Raw genomic sequence first — 13,781 nt, 5'->3', positions numbered from 1 at the left:
AATTTTTTTTTTTTTTTTTAATGGAGTCTCACTCTGCCACCCAGGCTGGAATGCAGTGGCTCGATCTCAGCTCACTGCAACTTCTGCCTCCTGAGTTCAAGCGATTCTCCTGCCTCAGCCTCCTGAGTAGCTGGGATTACGGGTGCCCACCACCATGCCTGGCTAATTTTTGTATTTTTATTAGAGATGGGGTTTCACCATGTTGGTCAGGCTGGTCTTGAACTCCTGACCTCGTGACCTGCCCACCTCAGCCTCCCAAAGTGCTGGAATTATAGGCCTGAGCCACTGTGCCCAGCCTGGAGCTGGTATTTTTAAGTTCATTTCCCACACCTCAAACCCAGCAGCCCTCTTGTATAGGTTGGTGTTATGGGGTCTATGGTGGGTGTTGCTATGTTGCTTTTAGCTTTAGGGTCATCCCCCGCCACCACCACTTCTTTGCAAGCTGCCAGGCGACTCAGTGGTTGGTTCTTTTTCTTCCATCACCTTTGTTTTCCTTCATACTATCTCTGCTACTGACGTCCTGGGCTAGCTCCCTATTTCTGTTGATGATTCCTTGGCCTCTTTCCCCCGTAATGTTGGTATTTGAAAAATTTACCTGATTTTGATATGTTATTGTTGTTCACATTCTGTATGTGTGTGTGTGCACGCCTGTGTGCGTGCACGCGCGTGCATTGGCCACTTGTGAATTTCTTTGCTTCTTGGCTTTGGCCTCATTGAGGAACAGCTGGAATGCCAAGTGAGGACTGCATCTACTTGAACAAGGTTGATACTGTTCCTTCACACCGTGAAGTGCCTTCAGAGGATTTGCAGAGTCACCACTTTCCTTTGCCTTTTCTTCCTTGTGACTTATTGTTGAACTGGAGCACCTGGGGCCAAGGGTTCAGGAGCTGCGTGGACCCAGGCAGAGCTGATGGGTCCTTTTGAATCCACGGCTAGCAGATAATTGGCTTAATAGAGTGTCATTTCTCCAGAGCTGGATCATTGAGGTCCCAGTCTTATCACAAACGACATTTATTTGCCAGTGTCAGACTTCCTCCTGTAAGCCAAATTAGAATGAGTTCAGTTCTGTCTGGGAAGCACAGTGAACTGGCGATGATCTGCAGTGGACTTTTTTTTAGCTCTGCGTTCTCTCTTTTCTATCACTTGGTGTATTCTGAACCTCCCTCCTCTTCAGCAGGTGGTTTATTCCAGCAAATCTGTTGCCCTCCCCAAAGCAAAAAGCAGAAATCCAAAAGGTTCCTTAAATGTCAATAGTTAGGATCATTTGTGCCAGTCTGTCCCTCCCTGTCTTTATAGCAGACAACTGAGGTTTACTATGCCATGCTTGGATTTTACTTGCTTATTTCTTCCCTGTCACCCTTTTGACTAAATTCATTTAGATGAAGACAAAATGTAGGTGCTTCATGGAGGTGTATGCGATATGCCTTTTTTTTTTTTTTTTTGGTCTTTTGAGCTTTCATTAAAACAGCTAAGATTTCTTCTCCCCATAACTTTCTTGCTAACGTACCTATATCCTCTTACTTTAGGGATATTCCTTATGCAAAGGAGCATCAATGTATATATTTCATTTATTCCTATTTTTAGTAGGAAGATCCTGGCTGTAAGGATGAATAATGTTAAGTTTAAATCTGAAAAGTCTGTCAGTAACTCAAAGATACCAAAACCACTACTATGTGAAATGTGTATTTTGAAAGCAGTTTGCCAGCCATGTAAGACCTGCGGTGTAGCCTGCAGTGCCTGAGTATGATGCCCCACTTGTCTTTTTGTATTTTTTCTAGTGCTACTGTCTAAGAGCTGGAGCTACAGAGCTTGAAATTACCACTGAAAAATACTGAAATGTTGGGCCCTTCACTGCTTCCTCATAAGGATACCAGAGGCAACATGGCATATTAAGCTTGACACTTGGCAGATCACTGTGTAAATTGTTTTTCAGGAATACAAATTGGGACACTTCTGTTCATTTGACCTTTGAGTTGACCCTTAACTTTTTTATTATTGTTTTTTTTCCCCTCAGTCTTCAGCTGACTGCTTCACTTCTAGTTCCACCCACTTACCAAATATGATTGACTCATGCAGGTGAATTAAACCATTATTGCACACTTTTTCCCTCTCCTCTCTTTCAGTATTACTCTTAACTTGAATATTTTAACCTGAACGGTTTAAATAGGCTTGACAGTCCCATGTTGCTTTCAAGCCCTTTTATTTTATTTTATTTTATTTTATTTTTGAGACCGAGTTTTGCTCTTGTTCCCATGCTGGAGTGCAATGGCGTGATCTCGGCTCACTGCAGCCTCCACCTTCCAGGTTCAAGTGATCCTCCTGCCTCAGCCTCCCAAGTAGCTGGGATTACAGGCTCCTGCCACCATGCCCAGCTAATTTATGTGTGTGTGTGTGTGTATTTTTAGTAGAGACAGGGTTTTACTATGTTGGCCAGGCTAGTCTCAAACTCCTGACCTCAGGTGATCCGCCCACCTCAGCATCCCAAAGTGCTGGGATTACAGATGTGAGTCACCACGCCCAGCCCCTTTCAAGCCTTTTAACATCATGTCACCTTCACAATGAGCAGTTGCTCCCATTACCCAGTGAACTCACCTTCTGATGGGACAGTTACCCTACTTGGGGCTTCACAGCCTTAAGAGATGTGCAAAGCAGGGACGTGCCCAGGGCAGAGCAGCCAGACGGCATGGAAATAATCCCAACAGAGAAAGCATTCAAGAAGCTGGCCTCTGGTTGACGTAACACACTACTTCAAGTATATGGCAAGTCCGTATAATCAAATCCTGCCTGGCTATTCTTCAGCCTCATAGAAAGCAAGAAAGCAGGTGGCGTATGTTGCAGAACAATTCTTGGGTAGAACAAGGGGATATTTGATGGTTTGGGTTTTTCAGTAAGACAGATAAAGTCCTGGAGTATAGGATAGAGTGGTAGAGTGGAAAATATTTCAGCCTGGGGGTTAGAAAATAAACATGCCGATTCTTGCTTTGTCATAAATGATGTCACCTAATTTGTGTGACCCTGTTTTCTCATCCCTAAAATGATTGGATGAGTTTAAGATTAGGCTCTTTTTAAATGTATGGGACAGATGGGGTGCTATCCCTCTTGAAAGACATTTTCCCTGCAGGTATGGCAGGCTGTATCTTTCAGTGTAGCAAAATTCTGTTAAAGGTCATAACTGCTGCCCTGTAACTTTTGCCTTATTCTAGAAACTTCTCTTTGAATGACATGTGTTGGTACATGTTTCTTCTCTTTCAGATAGAATGGTTAATTTTGACTTGTTGCTTATGTACATGTGTCCTGGAAATAAAAGTTTCTTCCCACTCCTTATTGCTGATTTATTTCATAGGAAGTCTAAGGAACGAGGCAATAAATGGGCTCATGGGTCACCTGAAGTTGGAAAATTCTGTGGAGATTAACAAAGGAGACTCACTTTTGAGCATCTGTTCTCAGTGTAACTTTCAAATCTGTGGAAACATAACTAGGCACATTTTCTGATTATTTAGAATGTTAATAAATTGCTCTGAGATTCCTCAAGTCCATTTTGTAAGATCAGACCATAGGTGGGTGTTGTTTCTTTTAAGTTTGTGTACTGTGTCCAATGTTACATTTTTAAGTGTTCATGCTTTTTGTAAAGTGATTTGTTTTAAACACATTAAAGGTTGTTTGAGTATTGTCATATATTTTACACCTGCTTCAGCTGAGTTTTGTTTGAAAGTCTCTACAGCAACTCTTACATAATATCTGTTGCTGAAGAGAAAGAACAGTCCTCTCTCCAACTCCTTAGCTAGCTTTGCCACCTTCTACCTTTAGTAACAACTTTTTTCCTGTTACAATCTCTCCCTTTACATTCCGGTGCCACCACTCTGATGGTCTAGACCTAGGGAGACTGACAGTCGCCTTGGGTCGCATAGGCGCTAGGCGAGGAGTAATTTTTTTAGAAATTAAAACTGAAATTTAAAAAATATTTATCTAATAATACACCCATTAAATGTTAACAACATTTTTATGAAAAATATCTTTGCAAGAAATACTCCTTCTTTTCACAGTCTCTGTAGCAAGTTTTCACCTGAGTTAGTGGGAGGAAGACAAGGACAGTCCTTTTGTTCGGTATGACCCCTCCAAGGAGGGCTCCTGACACCCTGTAGGCTCACTTCTGAGCTTGGGGCTTGCGCTAGAACCTCCCATGCCTTCGCTTCCATCAGTCTTTTCCCAACTTTTTCCATATAACCCTAAGCTGAACTTCGGTGAAACCCAGAGAAGACCAAGAGAAATAATACTTTAAAAATCTTTTTGAAATTCATATGTAATGATTATGGAGCAAATGGAATCCTTTGCTTTTAATTGCTGCGTCTTGGCTCACTCTTCCCAGCGCCTCCCCATGGTCTTTCCTTAGAGCCCAGGGGCATGGGAAAGAGGTGCTGCAGGGCGGATCCTTCCCCCACAGTCACTGCAGCCGCAGCGCAGCCCCGAGCTTTGGGGTTGTTAGCAGGCAGCTGTCCTGAGCTTGCTGCCCTTGGGGCATGAGAGAGTGGTGGGTTCTTCCTTAAGTGGCTCCCTCCTCTAGCCCCCATTCCCGTCCTACATCACAAGCTGCAAGGTCGGTAGACCCCAGGTGCCCACCTCAGCATCCCAAAGTGCTGGGATTACAGATGTGAGTCACCACGCCCAGCCCCTTTCAAGCCTTTTAACATCATGTCACCTTCACAATGAGCAGTTGCTCCCATTACCCAGTGAACTCACCTTCTGATGGGACAGTTACCCTACTTGGGGCTTCACAGCCTTAAGAGATGTGCAAAGCAGGGACGTGCCCAGGGCAGAGCAGCCAGACGGCATGGAAATAATCCCAACAGAGAAAGCATTCAAGAAGCTGGCCTCTGGTTGACGTAACACACTACTTCAAGTATATGGCAAGTCCGTATAATCAAATCCTGCCTGGCTATTCTTCAGCCTCATAGAAAGCAAGAAAGCAGGTGGCGTATGTTGCAGAACAATTCTTGGGTAGAACAAGGGGATATTTGATGGTTTGGGTTTTTCAGTAAGACAGATAAAGTCCTGGAGTATAGGATAGAGTGGTAGAGTGGAAAATATTTCAGCCTGGGGGTTAGAAAATAAACATGCCGATTCTTGCTTTGTCATAAATGATGTCACCTAATTTGTGTGACCCTGTTTTCTCATCCCTAAAATGATTGGATGAGTTTAAGATTAGGCTCTTTTTAAATGTATGGGACAGATGGGGTGCTATCCCTCTTGAAAGACATTTTCCCTGCAGGTATGGCAGGCTGTATCTTTCAGTGTAGCAAAATTCTGTTAAAGGTCATAACTGCTGCCCTGTAACTTTTGCCTTATTCTAGAAACTTCTCTTTGAATGACATGTGTTGGTACATGTTTCTTCTCTTTCAGATAGAATGGTTAATTTTGACTTGTTGCTTATGTACATGTGTCCTGGAAATAAAAGTTTCTTCCCACTCCTTATTGCTGATTTATTTCATAGGAAGTCTAAGGAACGAGGCAATAAATGGGCTCATGGGTCACCTGAAGTTGGAAAATTCTGTGGAGATTAACAAAGGAGACTCACTTTTGAGCATCTGTTCTCAGTGTAACTTTCAAATCTGTGGAAACATAACTAGGCACATTTTCTGATTATTTAGAATGTTAATAAATTGCTCTGAGATTCCTCAAGTCCATTTTGTAAGATCAGACCATAGGTGGGTGTTGTTTCTTTTAAGTTTGTGTACTGTGTCCAATGTTACATTTTTAAGTGTTCATGCTTTTTGTAAAGTGATTTGTTTTAAACACATTAAAGGTTGTTTGAGTATTGTCATATATTTTACACCTGCTTCAGCTGAGTTTTGTTTGAAAGTCTCTACAGCAACTCTTACATAATATCTGTTGCTGAAGAGAAAGAACAGTCCTCTCTCCAACTCCTTAGCTAGCTTTGCCACCTTCTACCTTTAGTAACAACTTTTTTCCTGTTACAATCTCTCCCTTTACATTCCGGTGCCACCACTCTGATGGTCTAGACCTAGGGAGACTGACAGTCGCCTTGGGTCGCATAGGCGCTAGGCGAGGAGTAATTTTTTTAGAAATTAAAACTGAAATTTAAAAAATATTTATCTAATAATACACCCATTAAATGTTAACAACATTTTTATGAAAAATATCTTTGCAAGAAATACTCCTTCTTTTCACAGTCTCTGTAGCAAGTTTTCACCTGAGTTAGTGGGAGGAAGACAAGGACAGTCCTTTTGTTCGGTATGACCCCTCCAAGGAGGGCTCCTGACACCCTGTAGGCTCACTTCTGAGCTTGGGGCTTGCGCTAGAACCTCCCATGCCTTCGCTTCCATCAGTCTTTTCCCAACTTTTTCCATATAACCCTAAGCTGAACTTCGGTGAAACCCAGAGAAGACCAAGAGAAATAATACTTTAAAAATCTTTTTGAAATTCATATGTAATGATTATGGAGCAAATGGAATCCTTTGCTTTTAATTGCTGCGTCTTGGCTCACTCTTCCCAGCGCCTCCCCATGGTCTTTCCTTAGAGCCCAGGGGCATGGGAAAGAGGTGCTGCAGGGCGGATCCTTCCCCCACAGTCACTGCAGCCGCAGCGCAGCCCCGAGCTTTGGGGTTGTTAGCAGGCAGCTGTCCTGAGCTTGCTGCCCTTGGGGCATGAGAGAGTGGTGGGTTCTTCCTTAAGTGGCTCCCTCCTCTAGCCCCCATTCCCGTCCTACATCACAAGCTGCAAGGTCGGTAGACCCCAGGTACCTCCTTTGTGACCTCCACCGCTCTAGACCAAGGGTTCCAATCGGAATACTTGACTGTGGGGCCAGATGTTTTGTCGCGGGGCTGCCCAGTGGCCCTGTACTTTGTAGGACATTCACCAGCGTCCCGGGCCTTACCCCTCAATGCCAGTGGCCCACGGCCCCCACCAAGTGTGACGACCAAAATGCCTCCAGACATTGCCTAACATCTCCTGGAGGATCAAATCGCCCCCTGTTGAGCCACTGCACTATGGAGTATGTACATTTGCTTACAAACCATGCCTGGCACATATACATCTGAGCATTGTATTTCCTTTAGAACAGCAGTGAGTGCTTACACAGAAGGGGGATCACTCCTTTATACTCTTCAAAATGATCGAGCACCCCAAAGAGCTTTTATTTAGTGGGTTATGTATATATACTGATATTTTTCCTTAGAAATTAAAGCTGAAAGTTTTTAAATAGTTCAGCTAATAATAACAATAACACCCATCACATGTCGGCATAAAAAACGTTTATGTGGAAAGAATTTTTTTTTTAATTTGCTGAGAAAAGTGGCATGGCTCTGTTTTTGCAAATCTCTTTAACATCTGGCTCTGTCGAAGGTAGCTGTCTGCCCCTGCACGCAAGCTCTTCTGATTTTGTATGTGTAGCCTGTGAAAAACTCCCCATAATGACACTTTAAAGGGCAAATCACGTCTTCATGTTATCATAAAAGCAGTTTTGACCTTGTGGACCCCTGAAAGGGTCAAGGGACACCCTCCGGTCCCCAGACCACACTTTGAGAACCACTGTTTTAGAATACTCTTCCCCCATCCTCTGCTGGCCATCTGACTCCTTTCATCGTTTTTTGTGTGTGTGGGTTTTGTTTTTTTTTTTTTTTTTGGAGATGGAGTCTCGCTGTGTCACCCAGGCTGGAGTGCAGTGGCGCAATCTTGGCTCACTGCAAGCTCTGCCTCCCAGGTTCATGCCATTCTCCTGCCTCAGCCTCCCAAGTAGCTGGGACTACAGGCGCCTGCCACCACACCCAGCTCATTTTTTTGTATTTTTAGTAGAGATGGGGTTTCACCATGTTAGCCAGGGTGGTCTGGATCGCCTGACCTCGTGATCTGCCCTCCTCAGCCTCCCAAAGTGCTGGGATTATAGGCATGAGCCACCGTGCCCGGCCCCTTTCATCTTTGTAGCTCCAACTTAAGCTCATCTATCCAGAAACGTCAGTGAAGCTGTTTCTCACCATCTTGGACTATGCGTTTTCCATCTTTTAAATGCTTATAGCAATTACTTACTAGATCAGTGGCTGGCTGTGCATAGTTCTCTGCCACGTATCCTGTGTTAGATGACCTTTGTTCCCCTGTGACTTGCCTTCCTAGCTAGATTCAGTCCTCGAAGGCATCAGTTGAGTTTGATTCTTCTTTGATCTTGCCGTATATATTAGGACCTAGAGTCAAGAAGTATTGAGTTGGTGGGTTCTGAAAGTACTGAAAAGGAGAGCTTCAAATCAGTTAGGTTGCTGATTTTTCTGATACTGTAAATCAGCAACAACAATAAAACAACTTGTTTATTAAGAGGCTTATATATCACTTTTTTGATCCAATAAGGGAATTTTAATGTAGAATTTTTATTCAGTGTAATTCATTTTAAATAAATAACATTATTCTAAAGCAGACGATTATGGTATTTAGGTCTTTTTCTAATGTCTGGTGAAAAATTTAAAAACTAGAGTATTTTGGTTTTTTCTTAGTTTTCTTTTACATACTTAGTGGGAAAAAGTGTAGTCTCATAAGATCTTGGTTAAAAGGTCAGTGGTAAAAAGTATAACCTCATAAGATCTTATTTTAATTAAAGCATTTCAAAATAGGATTTCCATTTAAATACAGTTACGCATCGCTTAATGAGGGGGGTACATTCTGAGAGCTCCGCTGTTAGGCGATGTTGTCATTTTGTAAACATGATGGCATGTGCTTAACACAAACAGGTGGTACAGTCTGCTACACACCTAGGGCCTAGGGAATAGCCTGTCACTCCAGGCTACACACCTGTGCAGCATGTCATTGTACTGAACCCTGTAGGCACCTGTAACACAATGGCAAGCATTTGTGTATCTAAACATAGAAAAGATACCATAAAAATATGGTGTTATAATCTCAGGCACCAGCATCATTTGTGCAGTCTGTTGTTAAATGTTGGTATGTGACTGTAAAGGTTTCCCTGTGATCTTTTGTGCTTTGTATATCTTAATTTAAATTTATTTTGGGAATGTTTCTCAGTAGAGCATAGTTACATATCTATTTAATGTGTTTTATAAGATAGGTTTTGTTTTGAGCACGTCTTGTTCTGTGCGAGCACTGTGTTGAGGATTGAGGAGATAAAAAAGAATAAGGAAGTATTGACCCGTTAGGAACGGAAGTATTGGCCGTTCCCATCATTTTTGAAGTGTAGCACCTGTTGCTTCTGGACATCCAGTATACTTAGGAGTAACTTGGCCCCCATTCAGTTAGATCTTGTTGTCCTTGAGTGGATGGGACAAGATGGAAGCCATTTCATGTAAAGAGCCACCTGGAGTTTTGGGTGAGAAAATCAGATGCTTTAAAGCATCTAAGCAGACACAGGCTCACCACTAAATTATGGAGCTCCAGAAAGCCAGTGGATCCTAGGGTGTGTATTATGGTTAAGGCCAGTAGATAAGATCAGCATTCCTCTCCTTCTTTCAGTAAAAGCTTCGCTACAGTATATGCAATTCTAGAAAGAGCTCATCAAGCAAATGATACGAAATCTGAAGTTTTCCAGTTCAAGAAAGATGCTCAAAGTTCCTACATTAAAGCAACAGCAGGGTGAACAGCAGCTTATGGCCCTGCCATGTGATGGTGGAAGGGTTTCCACCTGCATCCTTAGCGGAGCTGAGTGAGTCCGCCTGCCACCAACATGAAATGCGGTGATGTTTTCCTAAATCACAGGAAGATTCATCTGGAATATTTCCATTTGAAGACAGGTCTCCAGTGTTTCCTAAAACACTGGGTACCTGCGAAGGGCAGGGCACAGCGGTGTCTGGTTTAGCACAACGTCCTATCTAAGCACCTCGCACGTTCCTGTCAGTGTGTTGTGTTAAGCAGAGACTCCCCAGTGCTCCTGCAGTGAAACAAGTGCTGCTTCCCAAACCCAGACAACATTGTCATCTTCATGTTCTCCACCTGGGGGAGTGAGAGAACAAGCCTGGAAATTAAGCTCTCCAGAAGGGGAAAAAATTGCTTTATTAAGGACATTTGGCTTTTTCTTCATCGTGTGTGTGTGTGTGTGTGTGTGTGCGCGTGTGCGTGTGTGTGTGTGCGCGTGTGCGTGTGTGTGTGTGTGTTTGAGATGGAGTCTCACACTGTCACCCAGGCTGGAGTGCAGTGGCGCGATCTTGGCTCACCACAACCTCCGCCTCCCGGATTCAAGCTGTTCTCCTGCCCCAGCCTCCCAAGTAGCTGGGATTACAGGTGCGTGCCACCACACTGTCTGGTATACATTTTTTTAATATAAGATTGAGCAGCCGGGCGCGGTGGCTCATGCCTATAATCCCAGCAATTTGGGAGGCCCAGGCGGGGTGGGTCACGAGGTCAGGAGTTCAAGACCAGTCTGGCCATGATGGTGAAACCCCATCTCCTCTAAAACTACAAAAATTAGCTGGGCGCAGTGGCAGGCACCTGTAATCCCAGCTACTCGGGAGGCTGAGGCATGAGAATCGCTTGAACCTGGGAGGCAGAGGTTGCAGTGAGCTGAGATTGCACCACTATACTCCAGCCTGGGTGACAGAGTGAGACTCCACCTCAACAGCAACAACAACAAAAATGGCCCTCAAGAGATTAATTTCAGATACCCTGCAGCCTGCAGGTGTTAGCTCTGACCAAGGGCTGGCATTGCCCAGTAGTAAAATCAAAGTACTAAGGGGCTCTGAAGGGGTTAGACCTGCCCTGGCCAAGATGTTCATAGTTTGCTGCATATGGCTATTTTAAATTTAAATTTAAATTAATGAAAGTTAAAATTATGTAAATAATTCAGTCCCTCAGTTGCACAGGCCACATTTCAGATGCTCAGTAGCCACATGTGGCCAGCAGCTACTCTGTGGACCAGCAGATGTGGAACATTTGCGGCTTCACAGAAAGCTCTAATGGACAGAGCTACTTCAGACCCTAACAGTATTTTCCAAAATAATTCTTATGTGAGTGTATTTAATTTAGTTTAACGTATTTTGTTAGCTATCACTCTTCATATGAAATATCAAAGTTAAGGTTAAATTTAAAGGAAGAGAAGGCATATATTGGCAAAAGAGAAGAGCAAGAAGAAGAGGGAGTGTGTGGTGAGACGGGAGGGAGCCCCTGTCTGCTGTTTGGTCTGTGGTTGGCCTACACCTGATACCCATATGAGAAAGACTCCATTGCCCATAAGAGTGGGACCTGGACAGACCCAAGAGCGGTTAAGACCTTTTGTCCTCCTAGTCTTTTATAGACATTTTCTCTTATTTATTTATTTATTTTGGGGCCAAAACACACATGGTTAAAAAATACAGTAATACAGCTGGGTGCAGTGGCTCACGCCTGTAATCCTAGCACTTTGGGAGGCCGAGTCGGGCGGATCACCTAAGGTCAGGAGTTCAAGACCAGCCTGGCCAGCATGGTGAAACCTCGTCTCTACTAAAAATTTTTTTAAAAAAATAAAAAATAAAATTAGCCAAGCGCGGTGGCATGTGCCTGCTGTCCCAGCTATTCAGCAGGCTGAGGCAGGAGAATCCCTTGAACCCGGGAGGCAGAGGTTGCAATGAGCCGAGATTGCACCACTGCACTCCAGCCTGGGTGACAGAGTGCAACTCCGTCTCAAAAAATAAATAGATAAATAAATAAATAATACGGAAATCAAGCTTCTCCCTTCATCTTCCTCCCGTTCTCAGACCTGCTTCACAGAGCACAGCCGCTTTGACTGTCCTGCTGATTAGGAATGGGGCCACTGTCCAGATCGGGGAAGCTGTGCAGTGTGGCAGAGGCTGGGCTCTGGAGTCAGGTCCCCCTTCTGTCCCCTGGAGGGATCATACCCTCTCTCTGTATCATGTTTCTGTTTATCTTGGCTGTTTTCTCTGACATTGCGGCTTCCCTCCAGGGGATTCCTTCATTCTCAGTCATCCAGCAGGTTCATTCTGAGATCCAGCATGTGCTGAGCACCATGGAGAGTGCAGAGTTCCTGCACTCGTGGACTGTGCCTCCAGTGAGGGCACAAAAACAGAGTGCGGTGCTGCAGGTGTTTTCCGCAGGGCACTAGTGACATTGGGCGTGAGAGCGTCTCACCTTTGCAGAGCAGTGGCCCTGGGGATCTCAACACCATGGTGACAACCAAAACCCCTCACATGGCTCCACACACTGCTGGTGGACAGGACCCTCTGGCAGCCCCTCTGCTGGAGATTGGGAGGCTGCCTCAAGGGGTCAGGGATGGTCTCACCAAGCAGGTGACATGAAAAGTGAAAATGTAAATGTCAAGAAGGAGGCCACAGTGCAAAGATCTAGGGCAAGATATTCACTCAGCCAGAGGCAGCAGGTAGTGCAGAGACCCCATGGAAGAAGTGAGTATGTCGTGTCCACTGCCAGGTGTTCAGTTGGCTAAGGAGAAGTGAGGGTAGGCAGAGCGGGAGGGATGGAGGTAGGGAGCCGGGCACAGGCAAGGTGGGGTAGGGTCTTATAAACAGCCTGCCGATACAGGGTTTTGGGATTTTGGCGAGGAGGGGGAGTTGTTTTGGGGTTTTGTTTTTAGAGACAGGGTCTCACTCTGTTGCCTAGGCTGGAGTGCCGTAGTGCAGTCATAGCTCACTGCAGCCTTGAACTACTGGGCTCGAGCAATCCTCCCACCTCAGCCTCCCAAGTGGCTGAGACTACAGGTGTGTACCACCATGCCCAGCTGATTTTTGTATTTTTTTTTTTGTAGAGAAGGGATCTCACTGCGTCTCCCAGGCTAGTCTGAAACTCCTGGCCTCAAGCGATCCTCCTACCTCGGCCTTCCAAAGTGCAGGGATTACAGGCATGAACCACTGAGTCTAGTTGGGCTTTGAGTTTTTATTCTGAGGGAAGCCACTAGGGTGTTTTGAGTAGGGAAGTAAGAGGATCTTCCTATTTGCTGTGTGGGAACAAGGGGCAAGAGCTGAACAAGGAGACCAACTGGAAGACTCTGCTTCTCAGATGAAGGGTTTCTTTGTTCACACAGGCAAGGATGAGGCACTGGCACAGCTGGCCGCGGGCGGGCTTGTCAGCTGACCACTTGCTTTAGAGGCCTTGGCTGAGAGCTGGCTCTTGTGACTTTTGGCCCCTAGAGACTAAACTGCAGAGAATTTGCTTTGAGGTGCCGGCTCCTGCATTAGCAGCCTTAGTTTTTCCTCGACGGACTGGTTTCTTTGGAGAATCCCTTTTTCTTGTCACAACCACTCAGTTTACTGATGTTCTGCAGAGGAGGTGTGTGGGGATAAGGTGGCTATGGACAGATCAGTATTCAGACCTAACATCAATCTCCTTTTCAGCTGCATATCTCACTCCTATCCTCTGCTATACCCAGTCTCCGAGTGCGTGGCCTCAGGGGGATTCTGTAGGGACAGAGCACCTGCTTTCTCCCTGCAGCCCCACCCTGCTTTGTGGTTGCCAGATGGAAGTTGCATCTGTTGACTGTTCCTATGCTGAGATGCACCAGTGACTGCCTCCGCAGATCTTTCTATTACTGGAGGTCGTAACTTGCCTCTTCCTTCACTGTCACTTGTAAGGCAGGCTCAGGAGGTTTGCTGATTGTGAGTGCATCATCGGACTTGATCAGGGAAATCTGTCCTGTTTTCCATTATTTCTTCCTCTCATCCAGAAACTGTTGTCCTGGCACAAGAATCAGTAAACCTTTTTCTGTAAAGGGCCATATAGTAAATATTCAAGGCTTTAGGGGGCACGTGGTCTCTACTGCAACTACTTAACTCTTGCTGTTGCAGCAAGAGAGAAGTCGTAGACAGTAGGTGGATAAATAGACATGACTC

General features: G+C 44.9%; 1 protein-coding gene across 1 annotated transcript in view; it reads left to right on the top strand.

The window, feature by feature from the left end:
• The window catches only part of PPP2R5C (protein phosphatase 2, regulatory subunit B', gamma), a 180,740-nt gene that overhangs the window by 5,780 nt on the left and 161,179 nt on the right, over positions 1 to 13,781 (top strand). The gene's annotated exons all lie outside the window — the stretch shown is intronic.

Source organism: Mandrillus leucophaeus, unplaced genomic scaffold (assembly GCF_000951045.1).
Source record: "Mandrillus leucophaeus isolate KB7577 unplaced genomic scaffold, Mleu.le_1.0 Scaffold4, whole genome shotgun sequence".
Classification (NCBI taxonomy): domain Eukaryota; kingdom Metazoa; phylum Chordata; class Mammalia; order Primates; family Cercopithecidae; genus Mandrillus; species Mandrillus leucophaeus.
This window is presented reverse-complemented; position numbering and strand designations above follow the sequence as displayed.